Below are 7,501 nucleotides of genomic sequence, written 5' to 3' on the forward strand. Positions count from 1 at the left end.
CCTAATTGGCATGCATTATCATTTCAATTGCACATGCAGCCTAGAGCATTTGCACGCACAAACAACCAGTTAGATGCACATGTGTTCATTTGCACGTGCAACTACCTGGCGATGTGACAGATGCATGCATGAAGTAGGTGGAAATTTTTTTGCACACATAATTGTACATCTAACTTTTAAAAAATCACGCTTTTAGAGATGACTATATCTGGGAATAGATTGTATCACAGAGGTGGCCTGGGCCTCCAGGAAGAAAGGAATACATCAGTTCGAACAATACACCCAGCCTGGGAACACATTGCATCTGTACGTAAAGCCAAAGTATACACAATAGAGCAGGTAGGGAAACAAACTGTTAAAAGAATAGACACGTCATGTGGCAAAGGGAGACAAAAAAAACCTATAACACTTAATGAAACAAAGAGGGGGAAATTGGCATCTGACAGGCATTTGGAGGTAAAGCAAACAAACCTGGTAATGCTAAAGGGAATAAACCTTTTCTCCACGGTTTTTTCCCCTCTTGCTAGATTCTGTGTGCAAAGGCGTACATTTTCTGTGCACCAAAGCAAATAATCTACATGCAGCTAAACCCTCTTAGACCAAACAGCTGAACAGAATAAATCATTTAACAGGATAAAAGGCCTCTCTGGGCTGTGAGTTAAGCAGGGTTCTTGAGTAAGTGGAAACATTATCCCTCTCTTAAAAAAAAAAAAAGAAAGAAAGAAAGAAAATGAAAACAACAATCAACCACCACTCCCCCCTCAAAAAAAATCTACCCACTTCCTTGCTGTTTTCCTTTCCTTCTCATAAAGTGAGTGCCTTATTCTCGGAGAAATTCACTTCATTGTTAGAAATAGCCGAAATTGGCTTGCAACTAGTAAAGATGCCAAGAATTTGCACCTTGCTCTGTGACCTAAAGCAAAAATGACATGAACATTGACAAATTTGACAAGGAAATTTGTGCAAAAAACAACTTCTATTTGGCTAGCCAAGCAGCAAATATGTCGGATGATATGCTTTATTAAGCAATCCATTTTTCAGCAATAGCTGCGCCATCTGCAAAGGTTAGTGTGCATCAGGCTTTCCACAGAATTTCATCTGCGTCTGCAGCTAGGTGCAACACACGACCACATTTTTCATGTACATACAATTTTGGATGCAAATAGAATACTTGATGAAAGAGGTGACCTTCCAGACTGACTTCCCCCATGCAGTAAAGTCACAGGCGCAGAAGCAGCTGGGAAAAAGCTCTCTCTGCTGGGAGGCGGAGGGGGGCGTGGTAGGCGGACAGGGAGTTAGGGGTTGAAGAGAGCAGAAGGGAAAACTTTAGGAAAAAGTGCTTCCCAAGTGCATGTGTGAGTCCAGGACAGTATGTTGCAATTCCGTGAGAAGGGAGGGGGAAGCAAATCTTAACCTCTCCTGGTGAAGCTAGTGTAAATCTGGAGTCAGCCCCTTGACTGTAGGGTGACCAGCTTTTGCTTATGGAGCTGCCATTATATTCCAGTGCTTGCTTGCTTGCACACCCATTGCCATGGTATCTAGACATTTGCCCTTTTCGATTTCTCCCTGCCCTTTAATGGCCTCCACCTGCAAGGAGGGAGGGTCCGTTTCCCTGATGCTCAGCTGTCCCCGAGTAAAGGGAAAAGCTGCGGTGTTCTTTCCAGACACTCTTACCTCTAGAGCCCTGCATGGGTACAAAATTGGTGTCCATGACTATATGTGCAAAAACCGATCCACACCCATGGATACCCACAGAGATAACGTGGCTGGCTGTGGATTTGCCGGGCTCCACTTATCTCATGGGGAAGGGCCGACATCCACCCCTGTCACTTTCCTGTGCAACGTAAAACATTGTTCTTGCGGACACCGCACACTTCCTCTGCCCCGGATCAACAGCTGGAGACATCCCTGGTCCGTGCATTGTGCCAAATGCAGGCCAGTGGCCCTGGCTTGAACCCCGAACTCGCCCTTGTCTGGGATACTTTTGCACCCTCTGACGGCCTTCCCTTCGGTGGAATGTCTCCGAGCCCGTCCCGGATCGCCTCCCCCAAGCATATGCCGCCTGCGGGGCTCCTTATGCCTCATCACTGTTGCGGGTTATAAATTTGTGTGCTCAGCCCAGATCTGCTCTGCAGAAGTTGGACGCCATCCCAGTGCCTCGCCACTCTCCCTGGTCCAGTGGCAAGTTTAATCTGCCCGTTCACGGCCTGCTGGCCCATGGGGAGAGCTCCGTTCAGTGCGGTTCCACGCTGCATAAAGAGAGGCTCGTTAGCAGGACATGCCTGGGCTCTGATGGCACCGAGCTCCAAGAAGGCCTCATTAGGCAGAACATGTTGTGTGCCACTCTGAGCTTCCCTGGTAACCTAAGGAACTCAACTGGCGGCACCAGCCGGGGGAACGAAGGGGGAGAGAGAGACATTGTCACCAAGGCCTGTCTCCCGTCCTCATGCTCAGGAGGGACGCGCCCTGGAATGGGCCCATCTGGGCGCAGGCTCGCTCCCGGGCTGGCTGCTCAGTGGTGCTAAGTGACGAGTGTTGGACTTACCAAGGGCACTTGCCGATGTGCGTAAGGGTCTCCCGCCTGCCCGCTATGAAGGGCAGAACAGCTTTGATCTGCAGGGACCCCGTGCTGGGAGTGATTTCAGGGGACGTTCATCAGACTGTCTAAACCGGAATCCGCAGGTACGGGATTGGAACACCCAGGTGGTCCCTTCAGGGCTCCGCCTGAAACCTATTCATGTTTCCTAGGGAGAGGGGATCTTGCCGGGGCAATGCAGTTTCCCATGGTAAAATCCCTGGCGCCCTGCTAGGAGCGGTCCGACACGGCGCTTTCCCGCGTACTTGGGGGCCGGACCTGCAGCAGGCGTCCCCGTTCCGTCCTCGGTCGGTCCCTTGCTAAAATGGAAGAGCCGCTGGTTTTCCAGTGGCTTCCTCGTTCCTCAAGCCCTCCGCTGGAAGGGGGAACACGAAATGCTCCTGTGGTTCTGACGTGCCGCCAGGTTTGCTCGGCTGTGCTTGCCACCCACCTCACTCCGTGACCCCGTGGGACGTGGGACTGCTGGGGGCTGGTGAACTCGGTGGTGGGATATTCATGCACACGGCGCCACACGGGTCTGTTGTTCTCCCTGCGTTTTCTTGGCTACGCCACTGTGACGTACCAGGCCGGGTCTGGACACAGCTGAGGGCGTCCGCTCAGGGCGAATTGCTCAGATTCAGGGCTCCTTACAGCCCCCAGACTGGAGACCTTCCCAAACAGGCCACAAACCAGCCCCACAGAGCACTTCAGCTGCCTGCCTGAAGCCTTACGAGCAAAACCCCTCCGACACCCCAGCAATATCCGTGCCCCAGATGGCCCGGGCCTCATACGCAGGTGGGGGGTCTTAGAACCCAATCCCACCTACCCTGAACAAGTTCTGTCCGGTTCCAAGAAACCAGCCACAGATCCCTGGTCAATTTACCCTCTGGACCTTACCCACAAATCACGCTGGGCCAATCCTTTAGCATCTAACAACTAAAGGTTTTTGCTGCAATAAAGAAAAGCATGAGAGTAAGGTTGTTAAAGGATCGTACATTACATGCATCGAATCTCCCAGTTCTCGATGCAGGCTCTAGCAGAGATGTTACAGCTGCTGGCTTAAAAGTCCTTGTTGCGCATCCTAGGTCAGGATGGGTCCACAGTTCTTTCCGGCTCTTCGATCCCTGCACTGCTGCCTCTGGGATGAAGTGCTGAGCTGAGTACCAAGATGGAGTCAGCCACATGGCACCTTTATACGTCCTTCCTGGTCTCTTCTTGGCTGCAGCAGGTCACCTGGCCAGTGGCCTATCCCTGTGTTCCCTGCTGGCAGCCCTCAGGTGTCAGCCCCCATTCTTTAGGTGTGTCCTTGGCCCATCGAGTGCCATTGTCCCACAGGGCCTCGCTAATTAGCATGTCCATAGGCCAGGCCCTGCCCAATGCTCAACCACATGCAGAGAAATATTCAGTATCCATACAAGTATATGCTTATAATTGCACACACAGACATTATACAATCACATGACTAGCGTCCATAGGATTAGCAGACAGGAAGCTTCTATTCAACACCTCACATGGCCCCCTTTTATACCATTTCTGAGGCCAACACCTGCACCTATGGGTGCAGCAGTGATCTGGCTACTTCCCTCAAATGCGGTAACGTGAAACTTAGCTAGAGGCCTTTCCCACTCGTGGCCTTTCCACAGGGCTCCGGAAAGCTGTCTTGTGGCTCCTAGGACAGGTCTGGTGCTATTTGCTCCAACAGCCACTACAGGGATTTCTAACGTTCTCCAGCTTTTTCACGGGCCTGTTTCTGTAGGTCCTATGAAACCCGTCAGCATCGCAGCGTGCTGTGGCGCTTCATGTTACTTGTCATCGACCCCCGCCCCCGGTATTCTCATTGGGCCTTGCCGCCACATTTCCATATGCTCTTTGGGCCCAGCCCAGTCCAGCGGCTGCGTTAGTGCCCCGCGCCAGGGATATCGCTCAATGGGATAAAAGGCAAAAGCGACATAACATGCTCCACCTTTGGGTGAGATCCTGGTGCCACTGAAATCAGTGGGAGCTTGGCCATTGACTTCAAGGGCAGAATTTCACCTGGCATCAGGGAATGCAGTTCCCTGGGATGTCTGTGGGAGCAGGGTGTGTTTGTACCAGGGATTACTTTGGCCCAGGGGTGCTGGAGGATGCAGGAAAGTGAAAGTGAATGGGGTGGAGGAGTTGAGGGTTCTTTCCCTCTCCCTCTCCCAGCGTGCTGCCATTGTAGCGCTAGTCTTACGAGATTGGGTCTTGTTTTCAGAAAGCCCCCAGCTCCCGGATTACACGAGAGCCTTGGAATGTTCTGGCCTTCTGGGTGGCAGAGGAAAACTTGGAAATGTAACTGCCCTAGAGGCTCAGAATTCAGGTGGCAAAGGCAAAGAACCCAAATGCATCCTCAGGAATAATAAACTCTCCTGATTTCAAAGTCAAATGTGAAGATTTTGGGTGGGGGCCCCTCAGGACACCTGACTCCTGGATTGTCAAGACCTGAGGTTGGCAACGTTGCTCCTGGAGTGGCCACGGAACCAGCCATTTTCTTCTGGCACTGAACACGGGGCGCTACGGCTGCTCTGTTTTTCTTCGGTGCTTCTGCCCTACACCCACCTCACCCAGCGTTCCCTTGAATTTTTTCCGACCATGTACAGAATCAATTTTGTGCTGTGCACCGAGGCATGTGTGGATGAGCACCACTAGTAGAAACACATGCTGCTGGCAACCTGCTAATCAACTGGGGGGTATTTGATTCTCTCCTGGATGGCCACCCAAATGCTCAATTTACAGGGACACTGAGTCCTTCCAATCCCCCCAGAAACCTACTCCAGTGGCTGCCTGGCAGGCTTTAAAGACCCAGGACACCTCCGCACATCCGTGCAGACATATCACTGATTTCACTACCTCGTTTCTAAACCCAGCAGTTAAACTGATGCGACGTCGTTGCAGGGACACGCTCGTAAGTTGTTCTCAGACGCTCTTCTCTCGAAATGGTGACACGGCAGGGGGCATTTCCGCAGGCCGCTGCTTCTCTAGCCCTGAAACTGACCTGGCAAAGTCACAGCTGATCAGTGGGAATGCGTCTTCACACCACCTCCCACTGGCGTGTGGAACATGCTGGCACCAGGGCCTGGGGACGGAGCTCTCAGAAGGATCCGGCTTTCACGGGGCTCCCCAGGGTGTCCAGAGTATAAGGAATACAGCAAGGAAGAGAGTTGAGGACGGGGAGCTAAACGGTCGGTTCCAGGGCAGAAGCCAACCTCTCCCCACCGGGAACGTTCCTTGTGGCCAGGCTACCCCATAAAAGCCTTTTGCAGGGGGCCTTTCTGAAGCGTCTGGTCCTGGAGGGACCCACTACCGGGCTAGAGGGGCCTTGGGTTGGAGCTGACCCCGCAATGCCTATGTTCCCGTTTCTGTGGAGGCCCTAATACTCCTGTGTCCCGGCTGGGGCCCTGCTCCGGCATTTCCACGCAGCTCCGACATTCCTGGTTCCGTTTCTCCGTGACACGTGGGGCCGAGGACAGGGATGTCCCCATGGATCATGTGGCCGAATCCACAGACCGCCGTGGCCTTGCCGGGTTCCCACAGGACTGTTTTTCTCTATCCCTGGGCAAATTCACCCTGCTCCGGGAAAGCAGTGGGCCCGCCCTGGTTTCAATGAGAGACTGGGGCTGCGGGCTGCTTCCATCATGTCCTCTTAGAGACGCCATTTCACAGCGTTTCTCCTGCGTGTGCAGAGTTTCCTCCATGCTGCGTGTGCAGCCGCCCTGCTGCCTGACCCACCGAGCTGGGGAGGGCCGGGTTAGGTGGCTTTTTGAGGGCTGCCAGGGGGTGGGTGAGCTGGCTCAAACAGCACAGGAACACTGCGCCCAGGATTCACACCCACCCAGCCTACGATGGTGGCTTTGCTCAGCAAAGTTCAAAACAGGGACTCAAGTGTCTTCTCGTTTCTGCCTTGCCCTGCTCTCTCCCGGGAGTGGCCTGGCCAGAGGGGCTGGGTCGGAAAGCCTGATGCGCCCGTTGGGCCTTGCACCTCCCTGGGAGAGCCAGGCATGTCACTGCCGTGGCTTGCTGTGGCTGGCGCTCCAAGCACAGTTCTGCTCCTCATCGCCATGCCCTGGCTAGGCCGCGATGGCGGAGTGGGGGGGAACCCAGGAGTAGCACGCGACGCTGATTTACACCGGCTCCGGATTCAGCAGCGTCTCCACAGAGTGTCCCTTGAAAACCAGTTCTCCTCCTCCACTCCAGCCCCGTCAGCTGCACTGCCGAGTCTGGCTCCTGCCACGGAGCAAAACCAGTTTTTCCAAAGGACACCGGTAGCAGCCTCTTAAAAAAGGAGCCGTGGGCCCTCCCAAGTGACCTTTCCTTGTCGACTGCTACATGCTGTGATGTTCCTACACAATAGAGAACACTCTGCTCTCTGTGTACTTGGCAAGGGAAGAAATGGCTTTTTTAATCGCGTTGCATGAATTATTGGCCAACCGTTTGAAGTGGCTCCAAGATTCTTCTCTGAGTGACTTGCATTTTCTCAGGAGATTTGTGTCGTTGGGGGGTTTGGAACGTGTAACTGAGTAACTCCGAGAAGGCATTTGTTACCTTCGAAAGTCGGCTGCGTCCTCTCCGAAAGGCACTTCGTCTTCCTCCCGGCTTGCTGGAGTGAGAAGCCCCGGTCGGCCGGAACACGTCTTCCTCCTTTGGCTGTCCGGAGACATTCCTCAGGCCTGGTCTTAGGGGGCCAACGGGCGCGAGGAGCCGCCCCCGCAGGCAGGCACCCAGTGGGCCAGGCCCTCGCATAATGGGAGGCGGCGCTTGCCCTGGCCGGCTTACCGCCTACGCAAAGGAAAATCGAAGGGCAGCGCCTCACGCACCAGGGAGTTGACAGAGGGTGGGAATTGCACCTAGCTCTCCCGAGGGCTGGGCCAGTGCCCGCTTCATTAGGCCAACTCTGCCTCCTGCTGT

The sequence above is a fragment of the Pelodiscus sinensis genome, chromosome 8 (assembly GCF_049634645.1).
Source record: "Pelodiscus sinensis isolate JC-2024 chromosome 8, ASM4963464v1, whole genome shotgun sequence".
Lineage (NCBI taxonomy): Eukaryota > Metazoa > Chordata > Testudines > Trionychidae > Pelodiscus > Pelodiscus sinensis.